Source organism: Sciurus carolinensis, unplaced genomic scaffold (assembly GCF_902686445.1).
Source record: "Sciurus carolinensis unplaced genomic scaffold, mSciCar1.2, whole genome shotgun sequence".
Taxonomy (NCBI): Eukaryota; Metazoa; Chordata; class Mammalia; order Rodentia; family Sciuridae; genus Sciurus; species Sciurus carolinensis.
The window spans coordinates 698,597-717,410 of record NW_025920131.1 but is presented as its reverse complement, the minus strand read 5'-3'; the positions used below and the strand labels follow the sequence as shown (position 1 = coordinate 717,410).

The 18,814-nt window shown below is 37.1% G+C and overlaps 1 pseudogene; it reads left to right on the top strand.

Moving 5' to 3' along the window:
- The first annotated feature begins 16,823 nt into the window (after positions 1–16,823).
- On the top strand, positions 16,824–18,467 carry LOC124974108 (centrosomal protein of 57 kDa-like; annotated as a pseudogene).
- The last annotated feature ends 347 nt before the right edge of the window (positions 18,468–18,814 follow it).

Below are 18,814 nucleotides of genomic sequence, written 5' to 3'. Positions count from 1 at the left end.
GCTAGAAGGGCCTGGAACAACATATTTCAAGCTCTGAAAGAACATGGTTACCAACCAAGAATCCTATACCCAGCAAAACTAACCTTCAGAGTTGAAGATGAAATAAAATCCTTCCATGATAAACAAAAGTTAAAAGAATTTACAAATAGAAAGCCTGCACTACAGAATGTTCTCAACAAAATATTCCATGAGGAGGAAATGAAAAACAACAATGTAGGTCAGCAAAGGGAGGAACTACCTTAGAGAAAAACCACTCAAAGGGGAAACCAAGCCAACTTAGAAACCAAAAATAAGCCAAATGACCAGGAATACAAATCATATCTCAATAATAACCCTAAACTTTAATGGCCTAAACTCATCAATCAAAAGACATAGACTGGCAGAATGGATTAAAAAGAAAGACCCAAAAATATGCTGCCTGCAAGAGACTCATCTCATAGAAAAAGACATCCACAGACTAAAGGTGAAAGGATGGGAAAAAAACTACCACGCACATGGACTCAGTAAAAAGCGGGAGTTTCCATCCTTATATCAGATAAAGTGGAATTCAAGCCAAAGTTAGTCAGAAGGGATAAAGAAGGACTTTTCATACTGCTTAAGGGAACCATAAATCAGGAAGACATAATGATAGTAAATATTTATGCCCCAAACAATGGCTCATCCATGTATATCAAACAAATCCTTCTCAATTTCAGGAATCACATAGACCACAACACAATAATTCTGGGTAACTTTAATGCACTGCTGTCACCACTAGATAGATCTTCCAAACAAAAACCAACCAAAGAAACCATAGAACTCAATAACACAATCAATTACCTAGACTTAATAGACATATATAGAATATTCCATCCATCAATGAGCAGATTCACTTTCTTCTCAGCACACATGGAACCTTCTCGAAAATAGGCCATATGTTATGCCACAAAGCAGCCCTTAGGAAATGCAAAAAAAATAGAGATACTGCCTTGTGTTCTATCAGATCATAATGGACTGAGAGTAGAAATCAAAGACAAAGTATAAAATAGAAATCACTCCAACACCTGGAGACTAAATAATATGCTATTGAATGAAACATGGATAACAGAAAACATCAAGGAGGAGATAAAAAAAATTCTTAGAGGTCAATGAGAATGATGATACAACATATCAAAATCTCTGGGACACTATGAAAGTGGTACTAAGAGGAAAACTCATTGCAGGGAGTGCATTCCAGAAAAGAATGAAAAGACAACAACTAAATGACCTAACATTACAGCTCAAAGCCCTAGAAAAAGAAGAACAGAGTAACAGCAAAAGTAGTAGAAGACAAGAAATAATTAAAATCGGAGCTGAAATCAATGAAATTGAAACAGAAGAAACAATTCAAAAAATTGACAAAGCAAAAAGTTGGTTCTTTGAAAAAGTAAACAAAATAGACAATCCCTTAGCCACGCTAACAAAGAGAAGGAGAGAGAAAATTTGAATTACTAAAATTCATGATGAAAAAAGGAAATATCATGACAGACACCACTGAGATACATAACATAATGAGAAGCTACTTCAACAATCTGTATTCCATCAAAATACAAACTACTGAAGACATTGACAAATTTCTAGAGACATATACTCCTCCCAAACTATACCAGGAGGACATACACAATTTAAACAGATCAATATCAAGCAATGAAATAGAAGAATCCATTAAAAACCTACCATAGAAGAAAAGCCCAGGACCACACAGATTCTCAGCCAAGTTCTACAAGACCTTCAAAGAGGAACTCATTCCACTACTTCTCAAAGTATTCCAGGAAATAGAAAAGGAGGGTACCCTACCAAACTCATTCTATAAAGCTAATATTACTCTCATACCCAAACCAGGAAAGACACATCAAGGAAAGAAAATTTTAGACCAATATCCTTGATGAATATAGATGCAAGGATCCTTAACAAAATATTGGCAAACCGTATCCAGAAATGTATTAAGAAAATCATCACAATCAAGTGGAGTTCATCCCTGGAATGCAAGGATGGTTTAACATCTGTAAATCAATAAACATAATCCATCATGTCAATAGACTTAAGGATAAGAATCATATGGTTATTTCAATTGATGCAGAAAAAGCATTCGACAAAATACACCTCTTCATGCTCAAAACAGTAGAAAAAATAGGGATAGAAGGAACATCCTGAACATTGTAAAGGCTATTTATGCTAAGCCAATGCCCAACATCATTATTAATGGAGAAAAACTAAAACCATTCCCTTTAAAAATGGGAACAAGGGATGTCCTCTTTCACCACTTCTTTTCAACATTGTTCTCGAAACTCTAGCCAGAACAATTACACAGACTAAAGAAATTAAAGGGATACGAATAGGAAAAGAGGAACTTAAGCTCATGATTTGCTGATGATTCTATATTTAGAGGATCCAAAATACTCCTTCAGAATACTTCTAGACCTCATCAATGAATTTTGCAAAATAGCAGGTTATAAAATCAACATTCATAAATCTAAAGCATTTTTATAACACGCATAAATCTAAAGCATTTAAGCGATGAAACATCTGAAAGGGAAATGAGGAAAATAACTCCATTTGCAATAGCCTCAAAAGAAAAAATACTTGGAAATCAATCTAACCAAAGAGGTAAAAATCTCTACAATGAAAACTACAAAACATTGAAGAAAGAAATTGAGGAAGACCTTGGAAGATGGAAAGTTCTCCCGTGTTATTGGATGGGCAGAATTAATATTGTCAAAATGGCCATACTACCAAAAGTGCTATACAGATTCAATGCAATTCCAATTAAAATCCAAATGATATACCTTACACAAATACAGCAAGCAATCATGAAATTCATCTGGAAGAATAAGAAACCCAGAATAGCTAAAGCAATCCTTTGCAGGAAGAACGAAGAAGGGGGTATCACAATACCAGAACTTCAACTATACTACAAAGCAATAGTAACAAAAACAGCATGGTATTGGCACCAAAACACACAGGTAGATCAAAGGTACAGAATAGAGGCCAACTTCTCCAGCTTCTCGGAGCAGGCCCCCCAGTGAGAGCCTTTCTGCACAGAACAAGTTCCAAGTCCTGGATCCAGTGTGGTAAGCTCCAGCCCACAGGAAGCTTCAGGGACCAGGATAGGGCAACCAGAGACTTCCCCAAGCAGCCCAGCTCCCTCCAGCGGGAGGTGCCTTTCAAGGCTAGCATCTCAGAGCAGACCACCCAGTGAGAGGCTTTCTACACAGAGCCAAGTCCCTGAGCCAGCGGAGAGCTCTGAACTGCAGGCATCCTCTGGAACCAGGGCAGGGAAGCCAGAGACTTCTCCAGGCAGCCCTGCCCCATTTGGCCATAGGCTGTTTCCACGGGGCGATCCAAGATGGCGACTAGAGGGTGACTGCATCTCCAGTCGCTCAAGAACCCAGGACTCATGAAGGGGAGGCATTGAGAGACTCAGACTAAAAAGAGCACCAGGGTGATTCTCCCCACCGGGTGAAGCTCGGCCTGGGCGGCAGGCCCGGATAGGGGCGACTTATCAGAGCAGGGCAGGGCAGCCAGAGTCTTCCCCAGGTATCTCTGTTAACTCCGGCGGTGGGATCCTCCCACACGACCAATTTCTCAGAGCAGGCCCCCCAGTGAGAGCCTTTCCACACAGAGCCAGATCCAAGCCCTGGAACCAGTACGGGGCTAGGGGCAGCTTTCTTCAGAAGCACTGCAATACCAAGTTCCTCCAAGATTCTGGCTACTGAAGGTTGGGAGGTGATACACTGGAAATCTACCGGGACACTATAAGTCAATAGAGGAAATCTCCAATATCTCAGAGTCCCACTGGCATCTGACCAATATGAGAAAACAAGGGAAGAAAATGTCCCAAACAAACCTAGACACTACATCAATAAAACCCAATGACAGCACAGCAGAAGAAATGTCAGAAAGGGAGTTCAGAATGTACATAATTAAAATGATCAGGGAAGCAAATGAGGAGATGAAAGAACAAAAGCAGGCATTGAAGGAGGAGATGAAAGAGCAAATGCAGACATTAAATGATGGCACCAATCAACATTTAAAAGACCAAATATGGGAAGCAAGAGATCTTTTCAATAAAGAGATAGGAATACTGAAAAAACAAACAAACAAACAGAAATCCTTGAAATGAAGGAAATAATAAACCAAGTTAAAAACTCCATAAAAAGCATAACCAATAGGATAGGACACCTGGAAGATAGAACCTAAGACACTGAAGACAAAGTATTTAATCTTGAAAACAAAGTAGGCCAAACAGAAAAGATGGTAAGAAATCATGAACAGAATCTCCAAGAATTATGGGTTATCATGAAAAGGACAAATTTAAGAATTATTGGGATTGAGGAAGGCTTAGAGAAACAAACCAAAGGAATGAACAATCTATTCAATAAAATAATATCAGAAAATTTCCCAAATCTGAAGAATGAAGTGGAAAACCAAGTACAAGAGGCTTATGGGACTACAAATATACAAAATTACAACAGACCCACACCAAGGCACATTATTATGAAAATACCTAACATACAAAATAAAGACAGAATTTTAAAGGCCGTGAGAGAAAAGAATCAAATTACATTCAGGGGGAAACCAATAAGAAAATCAGCAGATTTTTCAATCCAGACCCTAAAAGTTAGAAGGGCCTGGAACAATATTTACCAAGCCCTGAAAGAAAATGAATACCAACCAAGAATCTTATACCCAGCAAAACTTACTTTCAGATTTGATGATGAAATAAGATTTTTCCATGAGAAACAAAAACTAAAGGATTTATGGAAAATCCAGGAAAGAAAACTGGAATTACAGAACATTCTCAGCAAATATTCCATGAGGAAGAGATGAAAAACAACAATGCAAATCAGCAACAGGAGGAACTACCCTAAAGGAATAGCCAAATAAAGGAGAAACCAAATCATGTCAAAAAAAAAATGAGTCAAATAACTGGGAATACAAATCATATCACAATCATAAACCTGAATGTTAATGGCCTGAACTCATCAATCAAAAGACATAGACTGGGAGATTGGATTAAAAGGAAAAATCCAACAATATGCTGCCTGCAAGAGACTCATCTCATAGAAAGAGATACCCATAGACTAAAGGTGAAAGGATGGGAAAAAACATACCATGCACACGGACACAGCAAAAAAGCTGGACTATCCATCCTCATTTCAGATAATGTGAAATTCAAGCCAAAACTAGTCAGAAAGGATAAAGAAGGACATTACATGGTGCTCAAGGGAAGCATAAATCAGCAAGACATAACAATCATAAATATCTGTGCCCCGAATATTGGCTCATCCATGTATGTCAAACAAATCCTTCTCAATTCCAGAAATCAAATAGTCCACAGCACAATAATACTAGGCAATTTTAGCACACCTCTCTCACCACTGGATAGATCTTCCAAACACAAATTGAATAAAGAAACCATAGATCTCAATAACACAATCAACAATTTAGACTTAAATGACATATATAGAATATACCATCCAACAAAGAACGAATACTTCTCAACAGGACATGGATCCTTCTCTAAAATAGACCATATTTTATGCCACAAATCTACTGTTAGCAAATACAAGAAGATAGAGATACTACCTTGTACTCTATCAGACCACAATGGATTGAAATTAGAAATAAATGACAGAAAAAAAAGAGAAACTTCTCCAATAACTGGAGATTAAATAATACACTATTATATGATGAATGGATAGCAGAAGACATCAGGAGGGAAATAAAAAAATTCTTAGAAGTAAATGAGAACAAAGACACATCATATCAAAATCTCTGGGATACTATGAAAGCAGTACTTAGAGGAACATTTATTTCATGGGGCACATTCAACAAAAGAAGTAGAAATCAACAAATAAATGACTTAACACTACAGCTCAAAGCCCTAGAAAGAGAACAGCAGACCAACACCAAAAGTAGTAGAAGACAGGAAATAGTTAAAATCAGAGCTGAAATCAACAAAATTGAAACAAAAGAAAGAATCAGAAAAATTAATGTAATAAATAGTTGGTTCTTTGAAAAATAAACAAAATTGATAAACCCTTAGCCACACTAAAGAAAGAGAAAGAGGGAGAAAAGTCAAATTACTAAAATTCGGAATGAACAAGGAAATATCACGACAGATACATGTGAAATATAAAACATAATTAGAAGCTATTTTGAAAATCTATACTCAAAAAAAACAGAAAACTTTGAAGACATCAACAAGTTTCTAGAGACATATGAATTACGTAAACTGAACGAGGAGGACATACACAACTTAAATAAATCAATTCCAAGCAATAAAATAGAAGAGGTCATCAAAAGCCTACCAACAAAGAAAAGTCCGGGACCAGATGGGTTCTCAGCCGAGTTCTACAAAACCTTTAAAGAAGAGCTCATTCCAATACTCCTCAAAGTATTCCATGAAATAGAAGAGAAGGGAACCCTCCCAAACATATTCTATGAAGCCAATATCACCCTGATACCTAAACCAGACAGAGACACATTGAGGATAGAAAATTTCAGACCAATATCCTTAATGAGCATCGACACAAAAATTCTCAACAAAATTTTAGCAAATTGCATACAAAAATATATTAAAAAAATAGTGCACCACGATCAAGTGGGTTTTATCCCAGGGATGCAAGGTTGGTTCAACATCTGGAAATCAATAAATGTAATTCACCATATCAACAGACTTAAAGTTAAGAATCACATGATTATTTCAATAGATGCAGTAAAAGCATTCGATAAAATACAGCATCCCTTCATGCTCAAAACACTAGAAAAAATTGGGGTAGTGGAACATTCCTTAACATTATAAAGGCCATCTACGCTAAGCCCATGGCCAATATCATTCTAAATGGTGAAAAAGTGAAAGCATTCCCCCTAAAAACTGGAACAAGGCAAGGATGCCCTCTTTCACCACTTCTATTCAACATCGTCCTTGAGACTCTAGCCAGAGCAATTAGACAAACCAAAGAAATTAAAGGGATACGAATAGGAAAAGAAGAACTCAAACTATCCCTGTTTGCTGATGACATGATTATACATTTAGAGGATCCTGGAAATTCCACCAGAAACCTTTTAGAACTCATAAGTGAATTCAGTAAAGTAGCAGGTTACAAGATCAATGTTCATAAATCCAATGCATTTTTATACATAATTGATGAATCTTCAGAACGAGAAATTAGGAAAACTACCCCATTTACAATAGCATCAAAAAAAAAAAATAAAATACTTGGGAACCAATCTCCCAAAAGAGGTGAAAAACCTCTACAATGAGAATGACAGAACACTATAGAAAGAAATTAAAGAAAACCTTAGAAGATGGAAAGATATCCCATGTTCTTGGATAGGCAGAATTAATATTGTCAAAATGGCCATACTACCTAAAGTGCTATACAGATTCAATGCAATTCCAATTAAAATCCGAATGATGTACCTTACAGAAATAGAGCAAGCAATTATGAAATTCATCTGGAAGAATAAAAAAACCCAGAATAGCTAAAGCAATCCTTAGCAGAGTGAAGCAGGGGGTATCACAATACCAGATCTTCAACACTACCACAAAGCAATAGTAAGAAAAACGGCATGGTATTGGTACCAAAATAGACAGGTAGATCAATGGTACAGAATAGAGGACATGGACACAAACCCAAATAAATACAATTTTCTCATACTAGACAAAGGTGCCAAAAATATGCAATGGAGAAAAGATAACCTCTTCAACAAATGGTGCTGGGAAAACTGGAAAACCATATGCAACAGAATGAAACTAAGCCCCTATCTCTCACCCTGCACAAAAATCAACTCACAATGGATCAAGGACCTCGAAATCAGACCAGAGACCCTGCATCTTCTAGAAGAAAATGTAGGTCCAAACCTTCAACTTGTTGGTTTAGGATCAGACTTCCTTAACAGGACTCCCATAGCACAAGAAATAAAAGCAAGAATCAACAACTGGGATAGATTCAAACTAAAAAGCTTTCTCTCAGCAAAGGAAACTATCAGTAATGTGAAGAGAGAGCCTACAGAGTGGGAGAATATCTTTTCCACTCACACTTCAGATAGAGCACTAATTTCCAGAATATATAAAGAACTCAAAAAACTCTACACGAAGAATACAAATAATCCAATCAACAAATGGGCTAAGGAAATGAACAGACACTTCACAGAAGATATACAAATAATCAACAGATATATGAAAAAATGTTCAACATCTCTAGTAATAAGAGAAATGCAAATCAAAACTACCCTAATATTCCATCTCACCCCAATTAGAATGGCGATTATCAAGTACACAAGCAACAATAGGTGTTGGCGAGGATGTGGGGGAAAAGGTACACTCATACATGGCTGATGGGGTTTCAAATTAGTGCAGCCACTCTGGAAAGCAGTGTGGAGATTCCTCACATAGCTTGGAATGGAACCACCATTTGACCCAGTTATCCCACTCCTTGGCCTATACCCAAAGGACTTAAAATCAGTATACTACAGAGATACATCCACATCAATGTTCATTGCTGCTCAATTCACCATAGCCAGATTGTGGAACCAACGTAGATGCCCTTCAGTTGATGAATGGATAATGAAACTGTGGCATATATGTACAATGGAATGTTACTCCACCATGATGATAAAATTATGGCACTTGCAGGCAAATGGATGAAATTGGAGAATATCATGCTAAGTGAGATAAGCCAATCTCAAAAAACTAAAGGACGAATGATTTTGCTGATAAGTGGATGAGGACATATAATGGGGTGTGGGAGGGGTTAGCGTTAGGGTTAGGGTTAGGGTTAGGGTTAGGTATAAGGAGGGTGGTAAGAATGGAGGAAGGAAGAACTGTATAGATGGAAAAGAGGGGTGAGAGGGTGGGAGGGGTGGGGTTGGAAGGAAAAAAATAACAGAATGAATGAAACAACATTGCTCTATGTAAATTTATGATTACACAAATGGTATGCCTTGACTCCATGTCCAAACAGAGAAACAACCTTTATCCCATTTGTTTACAATAATAAAAAAATTAAAAAAATTTTAAAAAGGTATTGATGAAAAGTTAAAGAATTTTTTCCATTGGTGTTCAAAAGATTCTCGGGTTCTGTTCTCATAAGTTTTAGTGGGGTTGTCTGGAGCATGAAGCTTTACCTCTGGATTCCTCAGTGAGAGTGGTAACACACAGGCAGAACTCCTGGAGGTAGGATTTAGGTTTAGGAGGGTTCCAGGCTCTTCACTGAGTACCAGTTGTTCTGGAGATTTTAAATCAGTGCATCTCCAGCCCTCAGTACTTACTGGTCCACACTGGAAGACTGTTCCCCAGAGATCTCCCTGGGTTCCACTTGTGCAGCGGTGGACCCAATCCTTAGTCTCCCACATCACCTTCAGACACCACTTTTCCTGTTCTTGGGTTTGGTCTCCAAACAATCTCTCCTGCCCAGTCCTTACGAATTCCCAACCAGTTGTGTCTCTCCCAGCTGGTCCTACAAGCAGTTGGAGGGAGATGAGTAGAGTTGGTGGGTTTACACAACCAGTTGTCCCCTGTGAAAACCTCTCTCCATGTTTGATTTTTCTCCTGGTCACTTAAGAACTCTGTGTTGTGCAGTGTGTGTTTACTGGGCCTGTATTTGAGGTCAAACTCAGGTTTGCCAGGAATCGGGCCCCCTCAGATGGCAGACCCCTCGCAGCCACTGCAAAATTGTTCCTTCCTTCATCTTTCACACACCTCCTGGGTAGATAGTAGCTTCTTTCTCCACACTCAGAATTGTGCAGCACATATTTCAGGTTTGCCAAGCAATGTCCTTTATCTTTAAATGCTCCATAACCAGACAGGCCTTGGGCCTCCCAAATATGTGGGTTCCTTTAATTCCCTTATCCCTCCAATATGCTCACAGAAGAACCACTCTGACTGGTGCTTCTGGCCAGGTTGTGGCAGTGACGTGCCACTAGGAATTTTTTCCTTATTTTACTATATCCAACTTCCTGAGACCCCAATCTACTTTGAATGTCCAGTTTTAAATTCCAATAAAGTCCTCCCCCTTGTTTTTGTTCACCCATCTTGCTGAGAATCTGCCTTTGACAGCTTTCTTAACAAAGCTACTCCAGGGAGCAACCAGGAAAACAACCTCCTCTATTTCATCATCTTGAAAAAGCCTTAGAAGTCCTTCCTATCTCACCATGAACCACAGAGTTTCCTGGGCACTTGCTGGTATTTACCCCAACAAAAGGGATTTTTCCCCCTAATTCTTATTTTTAATCTTTTTCCCCTAATGTAATTGAGTAAAATATTTTTTGCGTGCATTTGAAAGCATATAGTACTCTAATGCTTTTAAGTCTATCAAGTGCTATTTTAAAACTCAACAAAGTTTAGATTATCACTGAAGCTTTACCAAGTATCTATAGGAGCTCTGAAAAATATAAGGCTATTGTTCAAAACAGTAACATTAGCCATATGTGACTATCATTTTTGTATAAAATCAATTTTTTTTTGTTTTTACAGAATTCATTTTGATTTATTTTACACAAATGAGGTACAACTTTTCATTTCTATATGGAACAATGAAAGTGTGACCCATCTGAATTGAGATGTAGGTTTCAGTATAAAATGCATTTATCTCAAAGAGTTAGGATGAAAAAGAGCATGTAGAACATTTCATCAATAATTTTTAATAATATTTCTAATTGAACTATTTTGCATATATGGGGTTAAATTATATGGGTTCTTGCCATAGAGCCTAGCTGAATAATTTTATTAAATTTAATTTTATCTGTTTCTTTTTACCTTTTTCATGTGGCTACTGTAAGATTTTAAATTATGCATGAGGCTGACACTACATTTCTACTGCAGAACATTGCTCTAAGGCCAAGAATTGCCTTCCTGGAAGGCAATTAGTTTCTTTTTGTCTCTGTCCTTAGAATGTTTTTTGTTGCTTCTTGCCACTGAACAAGGTACATGGGCTAAGTTTCTTTTAGTGGGCTTTCTATTCATAGTTCTGAATGTTTTTGATAACTCACGAGAAACTGATTGGTCCCTTTTAGGTAGAAAGGCTATGTCTTTACTTATCAAGGATATGTTTAGAGACCCAATACCCAAACTCTAGTTTTGTAAGAATTTCTCTGTGACATAAGAACAAAATAAATGTTTCATTTTTTTCCTTTGTTTCCCAGTTGCAAATAATTTTTGAAAATGGCTAATATGTGCTGAAGGCTAAAAACAAGTTGTGTTGCTTTTCTGTGACTGTAACAAAATACCTGAGACAATAAACTTAAAAAGGAAAGTTTGGATTCATCATTTTGGAGTTTTCAGTCCATGCTGGCTTGGCCCAGTTTCTTTTGGTCCTACAATAAGGCAGTACATCATGGTGAAAGTACATGGCGAAATTGTACACCTCATGGTCTGGACTTAAGGAAAGAGAAAAGAACTGGGCTCCCAATATCCCCTTTGAGCTCACACACCAAATGACCTAACTTCCTGCCACTATGCCTTCACCTCTTAAAGGTTCCACCACCTCCCTATATTACCTTTACTAAGCCAGGACTAAGCCTTTAACAGATGGGTTTTTGGAAGAGATTTAAGATCCAAACTATAGTACAAGTCTTTCCTAAAAGGAAAGTTTTCAGATGAAGCTACTGAGTTTTCCAAGGTTGGGAGATAATGTTTCTTTTGCAGCAGGGAGGAACTTAAGTAAACTAGAATTCTTTTCGCTTAACTCTTTTCTAATATAGAAACAAATTTCTAGTGCATTCCATATTGCTTGGGAAAGTAATAATTGACTTTTTATGTTTTGTAAACATTTTATTTCCAAATGCTACACTAAAGATAAAATGAATGATGGTGGTAAACATTGAAAGCTACATAACTACTTATTTTGTAGTGTACATAATCACCTCTGTGAAAAGAGCTCTGAGGAGGCTGGAGGTGCAGCTCAGTACTACAGTACCTGCTTAGCATGCACAGGCCCTGAGTTCAATCTCCAGCACCAAAACAACAAACAACATGAAATGAAAAACAAGAACTCTGGGAATTTAGGAATTCAGACTTTACCTGAACATTTTTTGGTACTCACAAGAACTTTAAATAATGGTGTCAAGTATGTGAATATTTGGAATATTTATACAGATTATATAGTTTTATAACACAAGGTCTCATGAGCACTAGAGGGTTCTTTTCTTATGCACTTAAAGAATGAAGTATGTAGACAATGGAGAGTGAGAATTCAGCAGATTTAATAGAAGCAAGCTAGGAAAACTCCTAGAGCATGGGAGACTCTCTGTCTAGTAGTTTTTATACTGCTTTGATGAATTAATCTTTCATTAGAAGGTCTCTCTTAATTGTTCTCTTTTTCTGACTCGATTGAAGGTGTGCAATTTTAATTTCTTATTCCCATAATGGGATGATCTAATGTGTTTCTTAACCTGAGTTTGTCCTGTACTTGTTCTTTAAAACAAAAGAATTGCTTGGATACAAAACAATTCTTTGGGATTGACTTAAGGTAATCAAGGAAGCCAGGGCAACAACAGAATGTGTGGGCATCCAAGCCTTAGTGAAGCCTTCCAATCAGGCAAACAAAAAACAAGCTTTAACCTAGGTTTTTAATTTGGGGTGGTGGGATCACATTCTCTGAGGCCCCTATTTCTATCTCCTGTCTCAGTTTCATGGGACTTTAAATGTCTCAGAGAAAAGTTAACTCCTTGTATAAGATATTTGGCACTATAGATACAGTGTATAAAATCTTATTTGTCCTGTTAGGTCCTGCCTTCAAGTTTCTAAATTAGTTTGATCAACTGGAAGATAGAATTTTGATTTCTTCATTCTTTCAGTCATTTAATAAATAATTATTGACTGCCAACCATGAGTGACTCATGATAAAGCAAGGGTCCAAACAACAGAATGATTGACATTTTGGGCTGGATCATTTTTGTTTGGGGGTGGACGGCTAATCTATGCATTATGTCTAGCAACACCCTTCCTCCATTGTGACAACTAAAAATATCTCCAGACAATGCCAAATGTCCCCTGGGGAGGAAACCCTCACCACAGTTGAGAGGCATTGGTGATAATGGAACAGAACAGATGGGAGTTGAGGTGGGGGTGGGAGAGAAGCAAATCAAGTAACATTTCACATGGGATACATGAGTGGGTCTGAGACATTAAGGAGGGAGAATAGAGAAATCTCTGAGACTGGAAAATTGTGATGACTGGGAGAAATGAAGGAATCAGTAAATAACTCTGGTTTGGGCAACTGGAATGATTGTGACACTTTCACTGAATCAATAAACAAACAAATAAATAATCAAATAAGGAAGAAATATGCAAGAGAAGAGCTGAATTTCAGACCTGTAGTTCAGATGCAACTTGGGCTCAGGGACCTGTTGTCCAGGAGCAAGGTCAGAATGGAGAGGTGAATTTGAGTGGCAGCACCTTAGTAATTGACACCAGAAGAGAAAATATGTCCTTTGTATGGAGAGATCATTCATTTGCTGGAGAAAAGGATGAGTTGGATAATTAAAATGCAACCTAATCCTTCTACATTTCACCAAGGTTAAGTAAGCTGAAGTAAGGTTAAGAAAAACTGAAAAGTTCTCAAACCTAATTATTAAAAACATTTCATTATATTTTATTCCTTCTTTCATGCTGGGGATTGAATCAGAGCCCTGAACAGGTGGGGCAAGTGCTCTACTACTGAGCTATACTTCCAAGTCCCCATTTGAGTTTACTTAGTGCCACTAACCATGACATGATTTTAATGTCAAAAAAGCTGAGAAATTCACAACTTTTGAAACCTGCTTTTTTCTTCAATGGTTTAGTATGAAAATTTTCAAACATACAGAAAAGTTGAAGGAATTTCCAAGTAAGCACCATATATCTACCATACAAACTATACACTTAACACATATATACGTGTGTGTGTATATGTGTATATATATATATATATAATATATCTCTATATATAAACTCTGTTATCATATATCTGTTTATGCATGTGTTAAAGCATTTTATTTTTGATGTATTTTAGAGTAAATTGTAGAGATTAGGATAATTAACCTGACTATGCAGTATACGTATTATGAACCAGAGTTCAATATTTATTTAAAGTTTACCAACTTTTGCTAATTTTATTTATTTATATATTCATTCATTTTTGTGTGTTGGGGATCCAAACATGAACCTTGTGCATGCTAAGCATATGCTCTACCATTGACCTATACATCAGTGCACTAATTTTTTTGTTTAAAATCCTTATCCAGGTCTGTGGTTGTGTCTCAGTGGTAGAGGCTCTCCTAGCATGTGTGAGGACCTGGGTTTGATCCTCAGCACCACATAAAAATAAAATAAAGGTATTGTGTTCACCTACAACTAAAACAAAATATTTTTTTAAAAAAATCCTTATCCAGTGGGGTGCACATGCCTGTAATTCCAGCAACTCCAAAGGTGGAGGCAGGAAGATTGCAAGCTTAAGGCAAGCCTGGGCAATTTAAGCAAGATCATATCTCAAATAAAAATTTTTATAAAAAGGGGATGGGGATGTACATCAGGGGTAGAATGTTCCTGGGTTCAATCTCCTGTACAACCAAAATCAATCAATCAATATAATAATAATAATAAAGTATATATCCAGTTCCCTCTATTGAAAAACAGGTAGCACTGCTTTTTCTTTCTTGTGCAGTTTTTGTGCCCTTTTTTTGGATGCTAATAATAAAGACTTTTTTTTAACCAACAATTACAAAGTGCTATTATCTTTAAATGTAGGAGCTGGTCTTTCTCTTCTATATATTTGTCACCTGGTATGTGGCTGTGTATAAGATAGTATCTCTAATTTTCTGTTAAACATAATTTTACAAGCAGAAATATGATATTCTCTCTCTCTCTCTCTCTCTCTCTCTCTCTCTCTCTCTCTCTCTCTCTCTCTCTTTTCCTTCTTTCTTTTTGGTGGCACTGGGGATCGAACCCAGGCATGTACTCTACTGCTTAGGTATGTCATCAGCCCTGATGCTCTTTCCATCAGATGAATTTAAGCTTGGGCCTTGTCAAAGGCATTTTTGGGATTATTAACTACCTACTGAACATAAAGGAATGCTTTGGCAATCCATCCAGATTTCCCTTTGTGATACTCTTACCATTCCTCCAAAAAGTAAACAATATGGTGGTATTTGTTATAAAGAATTTGGGACCTAAATTTGCAGATTCAAATATTGTCTCTCCTGATGAGAACTTTGACAAATCTCTTAGCTTCTTTGATCTTATGCTTTAATTATTATTGGGGTAAGAATATCTACCTACAGTTGATACCCACAATTGTGAGTTTCAAATGAGACTTTGCATGTAATAGAGCTTTGTCAACTGTGACCTGCTGCACAACTCCCGCCTATTGTCTCACATTCAAAGGATGTGAAAAAAATCAGCAGCCCTCTCACTCCCTCCCCTCCTCCCATTCTCCCTTCTTCCCTGCCTTTTGTCTTCTGAACTTCTAGAATATATCACAGAAGAAAATAGTAAGGGAACAAATAATTTAGAATCAAAGATGTTCTGTTAAAGAAAGAGCAAAAATAAAGTTTCAAAGTACGTCAGCAAAGAAGCAGAAAATTCTAATATCCACAGGTAAATTGTGCCCTCTTGGGAGCCTGAATTGTAGAAAGAAGAGCACAGTCTTGTGAAAGAGGTGAAACACAGCATTCTGGAATTGCTTGGAGACTGGGATATTACCCTAGTAAAGTTATTAAAGTTGATTTCTCCAAACCATTTGCTCAAAAGGGCCACCTAAGGACAACTGGCTACCTGTCCTGAAGTTACATTTATTTTTAAGATTATGGTTTGAAAACAGATAGTACTTTGCTTTTCCATCAAAGACTTGTAGTATCAACTTTCTTTTTCTTTATAAAGATGTTAAAGGAGAGACCTTAAAAATGTTGGTTCATAGTATGCAACAGAAGACTATACATTTTCTTGCTGCATTTAAAATGCATCATATAACATGTTCTATGTTTCCCTTCTCTGGATTTACTATTCCATATTTTCAAAGTAGTTAACACAGAACTTCTAATTTAAATACTTATAAAATTATTGATTAATGACACTTTTATCTCAATTTACTGCTTGGAATTTCTTTCAACACCAATGATGTTTTAGAATATTTTTTAAAACAAAGTTAACTAAATGTGATAAGTAATTAAAGTAATGAAAATTTACTGTGAAGGAAAGTGTTTATGGTAATATTGAGGCTAGAATGTTAAGAAGTCCTGGTACAGAATAAAGTGTGCCTGGAAGGATTTGCTTGGGAAAGTGGTAGATATTAGAGCATAATATCTAATGTCATATATTTGTGCCAAGGGTGTTTCCTTTTTGTCTTTTTCCTTTTGGTAGATGACCACAATGGTGACATGTTTAATATTGATGAGGTTTACCTCCTGGGAGTTATAGTATATGTACTCTTTTGGAATACAAATGCTGTTTGATTTATATGATAAATACATAGAATTTTAGAGATTAGCATTTTAATCAACTCTAATCTCAGTATTTTCTGCTTCTCCCACCTCCTCTTTGTCTAAAGTTTGAAATACCAACTTTGGAAAGGGCAGCTAATGTCCTGTTCTGGAGAAGCAAGGTCTGTGTAAAACATATGTGTATAACCATGTAAGGTAACCTTTCCTAAGCCATATTCTCAAGCACATTAAAGAGTTCAAGGAGATAATCAATTATTCAAGAAACAGCAATCCATTCATTCAGCAAATATTTATTGAAGAACCATACAGAAGCAGGCAAATTGGGGTTAAGGGTTGTGTAAATGACAAAAATATTTTGCCGCCCATCAGGGGTTCGGCTTAGAGTCGCCCCTGGTGGGCGGCTCTCAAGTCTTGAAGCAGAAGGGAACCCAGGCCGCCCCGGAGCTGCGGAGACCCGTGCTGGGCAGGCAGAAAAATGGGGACAGCGTCGGTCTCTGCAGTTTCTGATTCTCAGTTCTCGAACATCTCAACTGAACCATCAAGGTCTAATCGGGGTGTGGTTCGCCATTCTTGGTTTCCATATGTATAGTATTCACCAGATAAGCCTTTCCTTAATAGTGATCTACAGCGCTCTCCAAATAAGCCGACACTTGCCTCTCCAGAAAGCAATAGTAGAGTCATCTTTTCTGCTCTCAAGAATCTTCAAGATAAGATTCACCGCTTGGAACTTGAAAGGATTCAGGCAGAAGAAAGTGTGAAAACCTTGTCAAGAGAAACCATTGAGTATAAGAAAGTACTGGATGAACAGATTCAAGAAAGGGAGAATTCAAAAAATGAAGAATCAAAACACAATCAAGAACTGACAGCCCGGTTATTAGCTGCAGAAAATAAATGTAATCTTTTAGAAAAGCATTTGGAATACATGAGAAATATGATAAAGCATGCAGAAATGGAAAGGACATCCGTCTTAGAAAAACAGGTTTCCTTAGAAAGAGAACAACAACATGATCAAACACATGTTCAAACCCAGCTTGAAAAACTGGATCTTCTTGAACAGGAGTATGACAAACTTACCACAATGCAGACCATTGCAGGAAAAAAAAAAAAAAAAATGCAAGAATTGGAAGAAAAACTCCATGAAGAAGAACAGGAAAGGAAACGTATGCAAGCTAAGGCAGCTGAGTTGCAGAGTGGTCTGGAAACAAATAAACATATCTTTGAAGATAATGCAGCTTCATATGTTCCCAGTGCAAAAAAAAATTTTAAGAAGTAGTCAAATCCACCAGAAAAGAAAGGTCCTAGGAACTATTTTGGTGCACAACCACACTATCAACTATGCTTGGGTGATACGCCATTTGTTGCCAGAAAGTCCAACAGTCCTAGCCATGCTGTAGTAGCCAATGTTCAGCATGTCTTGCATCTGATGAAGCAACACAGTAAAGCCTTGTGTAATGATCGAGTAGTCAACAGTGTTCCTTTGGCAAAGCAAGTATCTGTATCTTCATGAAGTAGTAAAAGTAAGAAGTCTGTAACACCTTCCTCCTCCAGCATCATTAATAAAGAGTTGTCAGAAGTCTTGCAGACTTTACAGGATGAATTTGGGCAAATGAGCTTTGATCACCAGCAGCTTACAAAACTTATCCAGGAGTTGCCAACAATTGAATTGAAAGACAATTTAGAGTGTGAACTAGTGGGAAAGATGGAAGCAAAAGCCAACCAAATAACTAAAGTTAGAAAATACCAAGCCCAGCTGGACAAACAGAAGATTGAGAATCAGAAGAAAGAATTAAGAGCAAACAAAAAGACTCTTGAAGAAGAAGGAAATAGCAGCAGCCATTCTTCTGGAGTCACAGGGACCACAAGTAAAAAGGATTTTGTCAAACAGAGACCTGGAGAAAAAAGCAGGAAAAATCTTCAGTTATTGAAGGACATGCAAATCATACAGAATTCATTACAAAGCAGTAACTTGTGTTGGGATTACTGATTCCTCATGCCAGGTCATAAATTTTATTCAGATAACCTGTACCTCATCAACCAGATGTTGACAATTCACTTTCCAGGTTTCACACTCACTTATGTTAGATTTAATTAATAGCAGGTGTTAAGGGGCCCAGGCTTCATTCCAGGCTTCTTTTGCTATGCAGTGCAAATGTTAAACCATTTTAATGAAAAAACCAAGGAAGTTTTAAAGCCTGAGAAGCCCCCCCCCCATTTCTTTGAAATGAATTTGCTGTACTGATATATTGCACCTTGTAAACAAATTACTGGTTGTTTTTTGTTTTTTTGGTTTTTCGCGGGTTTTTTTGTTTGTTTGTTTCTTTTTTTACTTGTGGGTATGATTTTTTAAAATAGCTCTTCATACAAATTAGGT